Here is a 14,141-nt window from a genome sequence, read left to right as displayed (position 1 = left end):
TGTCTTGTCAATCGCACATCACACATTAAATATGTATGGCAACACATTTTATGTCTGTCTGTAGTCGAAAAAAGTCAAGTGCCAATATCGGTTGGTATAAGCAACATGCTAATTTGCTGGAATCTAAATCAGCAGAAGTCTCACAAAAAAGCAACTAGTTGAGCCATAGTAAAAGCACATAGTAGAGAGTGAGCCACAGGAAAAGCCAGACAGATTAACAGGGTCTGTCATCTGTTAGTGGAAGAGGGACGGGCTGGAAGATTGTTGGAGCCATGTTCAGGGATGAACTTATGATTCTAAGAACATAAGAATATAAGAAATAGGAGCAGGTGTAGGCCATACGGCCCCTCGAGCCTGCTCCGCCATTCAGTAAGATCATGGCTGATCTTCTACCTCAACTCCACTTTCCCGCCCTATCCCCATATCCCTTGATTCTCTTCAGTCTTTATCTGCCCAATATCTGGATAAATGTACTAAGATCCCAGGATCCAACAGAGAAACTGTATTCCGATCTACTGTAATATATCACGTGGTACCATGTGACCTCATTTTGAGTAAGTGGGTGATTATATACACTCCCTCGGAGAGTTCATTTAACAATAATTAGGTGAATGGGCAATATTCAATACCAATAATGTATTTACAGTCATTACAACTTTTACTTTTCTCGTTGAAATGTTAAAGCAGCAATGATGATTTTTCTGTGCTGTGTCTTAACATAAAATCGATCTTTGAAAAGCAGCCACTCACTTCTTATGTGGTGATATACTACCTCAGTCTTCTGCTGGCCTCAGACTGACTACTGGCTGAGATAAAGTATTCAAAACCCTTTGAAGATATACTGAGACACTGTATCCCTCTTAACTAGATTCACTGCCATTTTCAGCACAATGTTTGTGGACCAAGTTTGGACCTCCTGTGGGTCAATAGCTTTTAATTGAATACCTCGGCCATTTAATCATGTTAACATGATCAAGCAACTAGTGTTAGATGAGTGCCCATTCAAGTGTAATGACATCTCTCAGTTTGTCTGTACCCAACCATGATGTCAAGCTGACCAAATTGAATATTACTTAGAAATATTTCTTGACAGCTTTCTATTTAGATACCATTCTATATTGGCCTGGAATTTGCTCCAAAAATAACGGAGAGTTGAACAGCGCTCACCGTTACTTCAGGGCAAATGGAAGAGCAACTTCCAGCGAGCGCACATGCGCAGTTAAACGGGCAAATCCGGAAGTTGGTCTACGAGGTTCCCTGCTCATTTGAAATCTGTGCGGTGAAGTGAATGGACCAGCGCAAAGTTGCTGCACTGCCCAGCTGGAAACAAACTAATCTACACAGATAAAGATACGCTGGGTTTTTTATGTCCAAACTATCTTTTAATGGTGTGCTAAGTCTTAATGACTGCTAAACAACTTCTCTGGCACTGAAAATTAACTTTCAAAAATGTGGAGTCTCATTCCTTCCGATTTTAATTGTTGGAGATTTAAAAAAATATTTTTTTATTTTAATTTTTTTTACTTTTTATTTCTGCCTCTTTTACCTCTGTCTTTTAATTCAATATTTCTCACCCTTTCTTTATTTTGCTTTCTCTAACTGATTTTACATTGAATTTACTATTGTAGCTTTCACTTCCTGGTTCTGACTCTGCGCGGCTTTGTCAAGGATGCTTCAGCCTGATTGATTGAGGGAACAGAGAGCTCCATTCCCCGCTCACACAGCTCACAGATGCCCGGGAGAGGATGCTGCATTTTTTGCAGCTCATCATTAGAGGAAGTTCCCGCACTAAAGCCCATGGATCGTTTGTGGGCAAGTTTAAATCTAATGAGTGGCGGGCGCCGTACGTTTGCCACTCAGAGCAAATTCTGGGCCATTATTTTTTTTTGTATATATGCCTGAGTCGGAATGGTGTGTGACTTCGAGGGGAACTTGGAGGGCAGCAGGTGAATGGGAACACCATCACCTCCAAATTGCACACCTTCCGGACTTGGACATATATTGCCTTTCCTTCATCGTCGCTGGGTCAAAATCCTGAAACTCCCTACCTAACAGCACTTCATCACATGGACTGCAGCGGTTCAAGAAGAATGCCCACCAACACCTTCTCAAGGGCAACAAGGGATGGGCAATAAATGCCGGCCTTGCCAGCGACACCCATATCCCGAAAATAAATTAGAAAAACAGAATGGCATCTAAACAGAAAGCTGTCAACAAATGTTTCTAAGGACTAATGCATTTGAAGTGACCTCGTTTGCATTCCAGTCTTTAATGTATAAATCCTGTACTTGCAGAAACAGCTAGTAGAAGTCGAAATTAACCCTGTGTGTATTGTGGCCAGCAGCTAAGAAACCAATGGATAGACTAACACAGGGGGACTGTTAGTATTGGAGTAAGACACGGGCTAGAGGTGAAAAAAGACAATGGGGAGTAAAATTCAACTGTTCTGCTAATGATAGCTTCAATAAGAACTAAAGGGGAGAAAAATCATGTAAATAATTGAGAAAACAAAGTACGGTTTTGAGAGGGTGGAGGGAAGAATAAACAGAAAAATAAAGTAATTGCATCTTAAACACATTGTGCAAAATCAGAGAGGGAGGTAGAGTAAAAATAGATTTGGGGAGGGAAGAACAAAGGTCACTTGCACCTTAAGCAAGTTTTGTAAAGTAGTATTACAAATGTCTCTGTGAAGCCCTTTGTTATTCAGCATCAATAAGATGTGTAATAGTAAGGACCACTTGAATTCTGTGACACCTCCAAACCAATTTCTGCACTAATCTGAATCAAATTCTGTGGCACGAGAATGTAGATTCTGTGCAAGTCTGAGCAAGGTTTGGGGACATCTCCATCTTAATATCTAAAATATATTTGCATACAGCACACACTCCCTGTAGCCATTACATTTGCCTCTTGGCATACTTTAGTTGAACACAAGACTTCACACTTCAGCATATGCTCTGCCTTGCCATCAGCAACGCCCGGGAGACCTGCATAATGTATTTAAAATATTGCATAAAAACAGGGCTAAACAGGTGCCTTTTGTTTAGAAAAAAACATGCATTTTAAACTGTTTTAAAAGCTATTTACTGTGCTTAACCATCAGTGATAGCTGTCATTTAATGCCTAGCTGTCTTTCCACCTACAAATAAAAAAGAAAACAATTACAAATGCTGGAAATTCGAAATAAGGACAAAAAAGAAAACCAGAAATGCTTGGCAGCTCTGACAGCATCTGTAAAGAGAAAAGACAGGCTAGAGTTTCAGATATGCACTCTTCACTGTACAGATGCTGATGGCCCTGAAGTGTATTTCCAGCATTTTCTGTCTTTTCATCTAGTTAGGTTGAGACAGCTCAATGTGAAGTGGCAGCCAAGTGTTAAATAGTTGGTAACTAATACCTGGTAACCAATACCTGGTAACTAATACCTGGTGTTGGGATTTGGAATGGTGTCAGCGGACACCAGTCTTCTAATCCCCATTGACTTTTCAGCTCGGTAATTCTTGTGCGTTTAATTCCTTGCACATTTACCTGCTAAACTGAACTCACAAAACCAACTGATTAAGGATCTGAAATCAGTAGGGTTATGTAGTCCTGATAAATTTCACACCTTGCTTAGTTCATCTGCAGGGTGTGAAACACATGGTCATTAAAGAACTGCGTTTCAATGGGGATTGGAAAATTAGAGTCACCTGAGACCATTTGGAATCAGAGCACCAGGTGTCATTATTGACAGACCAGATGTTTTCTCCAATAGAGTTAAAGTGGGGAAAATTATTTGGGGAAGAAAAACAAGGGCATAAAGAGATATTCTGTGTGGGCACTGAATTCTGCAGTGATTCCTGCGGTTGTGGAACGAAGCAGTAGAGGCCCTGGTTACAGATGCGTGTCAGTGATGTAATATATTGCTACAGTACATTTGCTATATAATAGCAATGAGTGAACAGCTGTCACGTTAAGGCTGCAGCAGCACCACAGTTAACTGGAAGCCACATTCCAGGTCAAAGACTACCCATGAACAGTGCCACAAGACATCAGCCAGTTTATAACAAGATGGGCAATGAATGTACTGTTTCTGATTATGTTTTTTCTTACAATATCAATATTTGAGATAATGTGACAATATACCAAAGATCAAAAGAATTACTTCTGGCATTCTCATGTATTTTAAAACAGTGTGTTACACTGTTCGTGTCTCTCTGTTGTCCTGTAAAATTGATCTAGCACACATTTGGTTGTTGGGAGTAAGATTTGAATGGGCTTGATCTTAACATACTGTCCTAATGTCTCCTTCTTTGCCTCGATGTCAATTTTTGACTCGTTACGCTTCTGTGAAGCACCTTGGGATGTTTTACTACATTAAAGGTGCTATACAAATGTGAGTTGTTGTTGTTGTTGTTGTTGTTGTTGTTGTTGTGCCAGTTTCAGGCAGGAGAAGACTCAGTCCATCCAACCCAGCTATCCACAGTTTTCCCTTCTAATAATCCTGAATCCCGTTTGTTGACAAGAACCTGTCTAGTTCCTTCTTGAAACCCATTAAGGTTTCTTGTTCCACTACTCGTGCTGGTAATCTGTTCCACATACTTAGCACCATTTTAGTATTAAGCTTACTTGGATCTAATTGGTAAACCTTTCTTAATTTTAAACACTTCTACTATATCCCCTCTTAGTCTTCTCTTTTTCAAGAGAGAAAAGTCCCAGGGCAGTCAAGCCTGCCTCATACATCATTCCCGTAAGTTCTGGGATCAACCAACTGGCTCTTCTCAGTACGCCATCCAAAAACTGAATAGCCTTTCTCAAATATTGAGACCAAAACTGCACACAATACTCCAGATGTGATCTCACCAGGGTCAAATACAGTTGTAAAATGAGTTCTCTGGATTTATATGTTATATACATTGCTATACAACCCAATATTCTGTTTGCTTTTCTAACACCCTTGGAACAATGTGCTGATGGTTTTAGTGACCTGTCGACTAAAACCCCACGGTCTCCTGCTCTGTTATGTTAAGTACACTCCCATGTAGCACATAATGCGCATCAATCTTCTCTCTGTCAAATCTCATAACCTTGCATTCCATCGTATTAAATTCCATCTGCTATTTTTCCGCCCACTGATTGAGTTTGTCAAGATCCTTTTGATAGTGATACTCATCATTTGACACTACTTCCAATTTGGTAACATCTGCAAATTTGGACACTTTGTACACAATTTCTTCCTCTAAATCATTTATAGAAATGATAAACCACAGTGGCCTCAACTTTAAACCTTGTGGCACTCCACTGGTAACTGGCTGCCAACCAGATACATGCCCATGCAGATACTTGTTGTCTACTAACCAACCATTTGCCAATCCATTTTAATACATTCCAATCTATCCCATGGGCTTGGACCTCATTTAGTAGCCTATTATGTGGGACAGTGTCAAATACCTTCCTCGAATCCAGGTAGACAAAATTCATTGTCTCTCTCCTATCTACTAGGCTTATCATATCCTCAAAGAAATCCAATAAATTAGTCAATCATGACCTCCCACTCCTAGAACCATGCTGACTGTCTCGGATTAACTCATGCCCCTCAAGATGCTCCCTTATATTATCCCTCATAATATTTTCAAACACCTTCCCAACAGTGGAAGTAAGGCTTACAGGTCTATAATTTGATGGTTCATCCCTCACCCCTTTTTTGAAAATGGGTGTCACACTTGCTATTTTCCAACCCTCTGGATTTTGCCCTGAGTTCGGTAAAAATATCTGCAAGAGGACTCAATCGTTTGAGCTGATTTGGTCAGAACCCTGGGATGAAAGTTGTCAGAGCCAGGAGGAGCCTTATCTACCCTGAGCTTCAACAGCCTCCCTAATACGTCCTCTACATTCATCTTTAAACTGTATCCCCAATTGTGGCAATTCTCCCCCCATTTCTTTTGTGAACATCGTTGAAAAATTACGGTTAAGTATTTCAGCAATTTCTCTATCACCTGACACCACTTCCCCATTGTACTTTTTCAGTGGGTCATCCTCTCTTTGCATCCTTTGTTTACTCCTGACATACTCGAAGAACGTTTTACTATATGCTTTGCTTTATGTTTCCAGCTATGCTTTCCGCGTTAAACTAATCTCCATATTTATAAGCAAGTGGTCTTTTGGGACCGATAAACATACAGACCCTGAATCTATATTCCAGTACTTGCAGCAGTGCTGAACTGCATTTGGAGATTGCAATCTATGACAAATGCGTGGTAGAAGCTGCATGATTTTGTTTCTCTCACATTTTGACTGTATGCCAACAAGAAGAGTTTGCAATTAACATGCTAAGCGGGAGAAATTTAAATGATGGGGTAGATTGGTGCTAATTATGGTATCAGCCCAATCTTATTCGTTTTCAAACGATCTTAATAAAAGTTGTAATAATGTCAAATGGTAATGAATACAGATATATAGCTAACATACAATAGAAGCTGAATCGTGCAAACAGCAAGGGTACATTAACAGCAATGCAATTAGAAATAATGAGATTCCCATCTTCCAGGATCCTGAAGTGTGCCACAGACCCACCAATAGTGAGCACCTCAGAGAGCTCAAACTACTGCAGTACGAGGCAACTGGAGTGTGTGTGTGTGTGTGTACATATAAAAGGATATAATTAGCCTGTATTTTATTTTTGTTTACGGTTAGAAACAAAAACAAAGATTATTTATTGAGAATGTATTTATTTTTTAGTAGTCTACCTCTCTCTATTGAAAATTCCATTAAATTTTCTCCTTTCTAAACCATTTTTGAGGCTTACTGATTTTTAATATAAATTTGGAAGCTGTGCAAATAATGAACTTTTGATGATTCTAAGAGGTAATTTTTATTGGCTTATGGAACTTTATGGTTACTCAAGGTTGTATAAGTTGACAAACTCACTAACAGTGCACTAAAGGTTAGCTTTTCCACTCCGATGCTGTTGACATTTGCCCTGAGTACATATTGGGAAATTGTGCACCTCCAGTCTTTGATTTTCCATCCATTTTAAGAATCAGAAAATTTACCCTTAAATGCTTTGAGGAAGAAATGCAAACACAACCCACTGAGGAAGGGAAATATGGTGGGAAGGGGTTACCTATTTGCACAGAAGGGGCTGTGGATGGGTCGGGGGAGAAGGCTGATGGGCAGGAATGCAGTGGGAGGATGGCGCCCAATGATCTGAAAGGACCAAGGACAGTTTGGGTCCCATTCTCCTGGGTTTCTCCTCCCCTGTCTCCCCTACAATACCACCAGACTCTGCTCCCACAATGCTCCAAAACCCCTTCACCAAGACATCTGTGCTGAGGCGTTCTCCCACTCCTTTCTTGCCCCTGGACTGCGTTCCCAGATGCTAGGAACCCACCCCCTCCCCCCCAGTGTCCTGCAAAAAAAGTTTACGAAGCAAATTTGTGAGCAGGACTTCAAGCGTGGTAATCTCCAGATTACTCTCCAAGCCATGTGCTGTAATAGGGAAAGATAAGAAAATTAGGGAGCCCAACACATAGCTAAAAGGGTGGTGTCAAAAAGAGGGTTTCTGTTTTATGGGGCACTGGCACCAGTTCTGTGGAAGGTGGGGGCTTTTCCGCAAGGATGGGCTACATCTAAAAAGAAAGGCAGCGAATGAACTGACAAAACGCATAAATGGAGAAGTGAAGAGTTATTTAATCTAAAAAACAAAGGGCAGGGAAAATAAAAACAATCAAAGGAAAGGAAAAAAATGAAAGACTTGCATTTATATAGCATCTTTCATGATCTCAGGACTTTTGAGGTGTAGTCACTGATGTAATCTAGGAGACATGGCAGCCAATTTGCGCACAGCAAGATCCCACAGACCTCAGTGTGATAATGTCCAGATAGTCTGTTATTTTTAGTGATGTTGTTGAGGGATAAATATTGACTATGACAACTACCCTGCTCTTCTTCAAAATAGTGCCATGGGATCTTTTATATCCACCTAAGAGGGCAGACAGGGCCTCGGTTTAACGTCTCATCAGAAAAAAACGGCACCTCTAACAGTGCAGCACTCCCTCAGTACTATATTGGAGTGACGGCCTAGATTTTATGTTCAAGTCTCTGAAGTGGGACTGGAAACCACCACCTTCTGATTTAGAGGCAAGGCGTGCTACCGACTGAGCCAAGACTGACACCATGAAAGAGCAAGTAGAGAATGTAGAAATAGGTGAGGTAAACAAAAAATAAAAAGCATTTAAAATATCAATTTGTAGGATTTATTCAGGAATTTATGTTCAGGAGAAAGTAAGTTCAGGTCTGAGCTTTAGAGGTAGTTTTCAACATAAATTGAGGAGTTGAGAAAGATACAAATGAAAATGTTTAGAATAAGTGAGACCGTAGCTCCAACAGCTGGATCCTCTACTCCCAGTGCGGTGTCTCGCTTACCCAGAGCACCAGTTAGGCAATTGAGTGTGGTGCTGCCGATTTTTCTGATGATTAACATCAATGCTTGTAAAATTGTGAGCGTCACAACTCAGTTACACTGACCTCCGCACCTGATTTCCTGACCTGTGCACCAGGTGAGCGAGACTCTACGCGGGACGCACAGTCTCACAATTTCGGAGCTCGTGTGTCAGCTCATATCAGTTAGTAACGTTCTGGGTCATAAAGTTACAGGTTGAACCCCAAGCCGAGATGACCTGAAGTTGACACCGGAGTGCAGTACTAAGGGAAAGCTACATTGCTGACAGTGATATTAAATCGAGTCTCTGACTACCTGTTCAGGTAGATGTTAAATCCAGTCCCTATCTGTCTGTTCAGGTAGATGTTAAATCGAGTCCCTATCTGCCTGTTCAGGTAGATGTTAAATCCAGTCCCTATCTGCTTGTTCAGGTGGATGTTAACGATCTCATCCACTATTTGAAGAGGCCAACATTTTCCTTCTCAACCAAAATCACCAAAGCAGATTAACTGGTCTTCATCTCATTGCTAGTTGTGGGCAGAATGGCTGCTTTTGTTGCTTAGATAATAACAATTACTGTAGTTTATTGTATGTGAAATACTTTAAATGTTTTTGGGAGATGTGATAGAGTGCTAAATACATGCAAATCTTTTATTTCCCAAACAATATGTGCAATTTTGAAATTACAGCTTTAAGTCAAAAACCTTTATTCTTCGACTGCTCTGTGTAATTCTCAGATCCCTGATGAGCGAAGGAACTGCTCAGCTCATTATGTGTAGCAACATTGTAAATGCATTTTTGAATTTTCTTGTGTACATTTGTAATCTTGCCAGAAATACCAATTAAAGAAATTCTTCATGAGTGCATTCACATTGTCATTACACATGTCAGAGTGTACCTTGCCCTTGTGAAGCTTTATCTTGCGTTACTCTTGGGGTTTGCTTTTTCAAATTAGAGTTATCAATATCTTTTCACTAAATTAGGGGTAATTAGAGAGGGTTAGACAGGCAGAGCTGGTGCGAAAGAGTTGGATTATACATCTTCTGTCCGTTCAGTTTGCATGCAAATTAACCACTGCTACCATATGTCTAAAGAAAATATGCAAATCATATACCGTGGGCCGTCTTTCCTGTTGGTCCATCAATGATTGCAGTCACAAGGAAATCATGGCCCAGATTTTTCTACTTTGGGCCAATGTAGTTTAGTTTGGCCGGGTGTAGGAGCAGTAAAGTCTAACAAAGAAAGTGGGGCATTTGTACGTTATTTAGCAAATTTTCATTAGTCTGTGATTAAATGCCGTATTGATTCATGAGAATTAATCCGAATTTCTTAGTGTTCTGTTCTCCATGTTAACACTGATGGTCCCATGTAAGATTAATGTTTCCCGATAATGCATGGTTCTCAGGTGTACGAGGGGTGGGGTGGGTTACAAGGGGCACCACTGCTTCCATTTTAGAAATCTCACCATTGATTAAAAAAAAACCTGTTATTTCCTTTCTTGCTGCTGCTGTGCTGGGAATCGTATCGAAGTAGCTGTGTATTTACACAGGGCAGTTGTCACATCCCTGATAGCATGGTGGACTCTAAATTGGCTGAAGCCAGAGATATCCTCCGATGTGCACTTTAAAGACCCTAAAGCTGATTGTGTCCGCAGTTTCAATTCTAACAGGTGGGATATGCCAATGACCATTTCCTCACTTAGCTTTCTACGGCGCTGCTTCTCTGACTGCCCAGACAGCTGACCCTGGGGCAGTACACTGTGTCCCCCATTGAGGCTGTGCGTTGTTCACTCGAGTCCCTGTCTATCTGCCTGTGCAGGTAAATGTTAAAGATCTCATCCACTATTTGAAGAGGCCAACATTTTCCTCCATCCTATGATTGGTTCGGTTCTTGGCTTGTCAGTTTGTCTCGTAGCATTTCCTAGAGATTGGTGCTGGCTGATGCTCCCTGTGGTGAGCTATCAAACTGCACTCATTGACTAAAACGTAATTGCTGCTCAGCTGTCTGTATCAGGTATATTACCAACCTGCACAGATCTAGCTCGAACTCTTAAGGTAGAGTCACACGACAAGCTTAGCATCGGTGCAAAGCAGCTTTGGCTTCTCGCAAATGTTAAACTTCATGAGTGTAAGTCGGTGCAAAGGCCCAAACTGAGAGACCCTCCTCAAAGGAATCTCGCTCACCTTTGCTCTGGTATCAATCCAAGCCCCAACTCTGGATTCAGGCGGCATTTATACTGTAACTGCAATGTTGGTCCAAAGCAAACCAACTTCACACCGAAGCCATGGGCATAGTGTGAATGCACCCTTAAAGAGAGTTTTACCTAAATTACCTAAATCCATATTTGAAATCCTGGCAGTACAGAAGCAAATGGCATGTTGGTAATCAGAAACGGGTGGGAAAATATGTCAGTCATGTATTTTCCTCCTTAACATAAGGTCCTAATTTAGAACAGTAGAAAATGTAAGCTTTGTGGCCCAGTGCCATACACTGCAAATAATCCTATATCTGTTAATGCCAACTGCGGATTTCCCATAACATGCATTTTCTGTTTTGTATATTAACCTCAAAAGTGGTGAAAAAAGGAAATTCCGATCACATTTGGTGTGAAGTTGGTTTGCTTTGCACGAACACAACAGCTAAAATTTAATACAGACATTTTTTTGGGGGGGAGCTTAGTTTTTAAGTATTTTCTCACACATTGCTATGATTGGTCAACAACTCCATTATCATTGTATCTTGCGACTACCAGGATGGTAGACGGCAAACTAGATGGACCTTGGTCTTTTCTCGTCTAGCAATTCTTATGTTCTTATGTTGAAAGGACAACCATCAACCGAATCCTAGGTTGGTAAATAACTGTTCAGTAAGACAGAACTTGACTGTTCCTTAAATTTTCTCCTCTGTCCCTTAAGGGAAGTATCTTAGCTTCATTTAGAATCTCTCCAGATGGCTGAGGGCGTCTGTCATGAATCACATTTGTAGTTAAAATTTATACACCGAGTGTTTCAAGTTTCAGTGTCAATTATACTCAGTGACTTGCTTCCACTGAGTTACAACTGGAAATTTTATTGCCCCCAAACGTCTGTCATCAACAATGGAAAGAAAGAGCATCTGGAGTTCCCGCAATCAATTTAAAAATGTGCATCAATCCAACCCAGAATGATAAGTGCACCAAATAATAATGAGGAAAACTTGAATAAGCCCCACAACGCGTATACTACATCAACTTGCGTTTACATAAGGGGTTTACTCTTCAACTGCATGCTGCTGAATGTCAGAATATTACCCGTATAGCATATAGCGCCTTTCACATAACAAAACTTCTTGAGGCACTTTACAGAAGTAGTGGATGCCCAGCAGGAAGTAAGGGAGAGAACTGAATGTAAAGCCTTAAAAGGCTTTGATAGCTGAAAAAAGTTTCAAAGGAGAATTCTCGAGTCCAGGGTTGTGGTGGTCTGAAGGTTCTGCCACCGACCATCAAGTGGGGGCAATTGGGAGCGGTAAACCATAGAGGACCAGTGAATATCTAACTTCATTGATAGATTTCGCCTCTCGAATGTTGGTCAAACCATGACTATTATTCCTGAAATCCATGCAAGTTTTGAGATGTTTTACTGTTTTGCAACAGATTTTTGAAACAGATCTGTGTATGCTGTTCTTTTACGTTTGTTTCTGGTTAATTTTACTTCTATATAAACCTGATTCATAGTTTGTAGCCTGAAATATACGGTGTGCCCGAGAGTTTTATTTGTCAGTCAGTTGTAAAGATCCAGAGTAATAGTCACGCTACCTCAGTATTGGAGTGTGTATAAGACACTGTACTATAACTAAGCTATATGGCTTCTTATTGCCTAGGTTGACTCAAAGTGGCATCTTCACGCCCTCCAAAACCTTTTATGCGAACGTTGTATTACTCAGGTGTTACACTATAATAGACTCTGTCTGCCATCTAAGGTGGACGTAAAAGATCCCACGGCAGTACTCGAAGATGAGCAGGGGAGTTCTCTCTGGTGTCCTAGCCAACAGTTATAACCTCAACCGACACCTAAAACAGATGATCAGGTCGTTTATCTCATTTCTGTTTGTGGGATCTTGCTGTGCGCAAATTGGCTGCCGCGTTTCCTACATTACAACAGTGACTACACTTCAAAAATGCTTCATTGGATGTGAAGCACTTTGTGATACCCTGAGGTTGTGAAAGGTGCAATATAAATGCAAGTCTTTCTTTCCTAGATCTCTTCATGCATAAGGTCACATTTCAGTTCATAGGAGGCATGGGCTTTGCCTGTGGAATTAGCCTTTACATTGAGCATGAGAAGAAGTATCCTGAGAGTGCGCGAGTTGTATACATCCCTGGATCCACACAAAAATTCATCAATTCTTCCTTTTGGGGCAGGATTGATAGACCAGCTGGTCCTTTTCTGCCCGTTACTTTTGTATGTTCGTATGCTCATAAAGCTGGTAGAGTTTTACACTCGCTTTAGGCTTCTAAGAGATATATTTTTCTCTGCTCACTAATTTCAGCGAATAAGTACACGTATGTAATGTGGTGTTCCCCGTTTTATATTTATGTCTACTTTTACACTAAATTTAGTGAACAGAGGAAGTTTGAGTCACAAGTTACGATGGACGTTTTTGCCTTGAAATAAACGCTCATTTAATACCATAGATACATTTATCAGTGTTACACCATAGAAACATGAAGCACCGTGAGGTTATATATTCATGATCGATTTCTGGATGTTCTTATTTTTATAATTCCAGTTTGAACCATCTTTATAATGGGCTACGACACGGCCAAATTTCAGAATATCGTATTGGCGGCTTTGTCTTGGAGAGAGCATCAGGCTCTTGGGTCACCAGGTGAAATGTAGCTGGGAAGTGTAGCGTGCCACTACAAAGAGAAACCCTACTGGATTGCCATATTTTGGATTGTTAACTGTATGGTATCGATGTTGTGCAGAGGCCCAAAGTCTGTTGATCTCATGGGGAACCATTGAAGCAATAATAAGTAAACAATCTGAAATGTTTTTGCTTCCTTCCACCCCCCCCAAAACTTTCACTTGTTTTTTTCAAGACGTTACTGGGATAGATCTTGACTTTGTGCGATTGACTTGTCTTTGGTCGCTGCCACAAACTCCATTCCCTAGCCACCGATTCTATCCCCCTCCCTGGCTACTGTCTGAGGCTGAACCAGACTGTTCGCAACCTCGGCGTCCTATTTGACCTTGAGCTAAGTTTCCGATCCCATATCCTCTTTATCACCAAGTCCGTCTCCGCCCCTACCTCAGCCCATCTGCTGCTGAAACCCTCATCCATGCTTTTGTTGCCTCCACACTCCACTATTCCGATGCTGTGCTGGCCGGCCTCCCACCTTCGACCCTCTGTAAACTTAAGGTCATCCAAAACTCTTCTGCCTGTATTCTAACTCGCACCAAGTCCCGTTCACCCATCACCCCTGTGCTCGCTGACCTACATTGGCTCGTGGTCCGGCAACACCTCGAATTTAAAATTCTCAACATTGTGTTCAAATACCTCCATGGCCTCGCCCCTCCCCATCTCCATAACCTCCTCCAGCCCCCTACAATCCTCCGAAATCTCTGCGCTCCTCCTATACTGGCCTTTTGCGCATCCCCGATTTCCATCGCTCCACCATTGGCGGCCATGCCTCCAGCTGCCTCGGCCCTAAACTCTGGAATTCCTTCCCTCAAACTTTAAG

General features: G+C 41.2%; 1 protein-coding gene across 1 annotated transcript in view; it reads left to right on the top strand.

The window, feature by feature from the left end:
• Positions 1-14,141, top strand: part of LOC137301888 (hepatoma-derived growth factor-related protein 3-like) — a 91,210-nt gene that overhangs the window by 28,641 nt on the left and 48,428 nt on the right. The window lies entirely within an intron of this gene.

Source organism: Heptranchias perlo, chromosome 34, assembly GCF_035084215.1.
Source record: "Heptranchias perlo isolate sHepPer1 chromosome 34, sHepPer1.hap1, whole genome shotgun sequence".
In the NCBI taxonomy this organism is placed as follows: domain Eukaryota; kingdom Metazoa; phylum Chordata; class Chondrichthyes; order Hexanchiformes; family Hexanchidae; genus Heptranchias; species Heptranchias perlo.
Note: the sequence above shows the minus strand (reverse complement) of the source record. Positions and strands in the feature narration are given on the sequence as shown.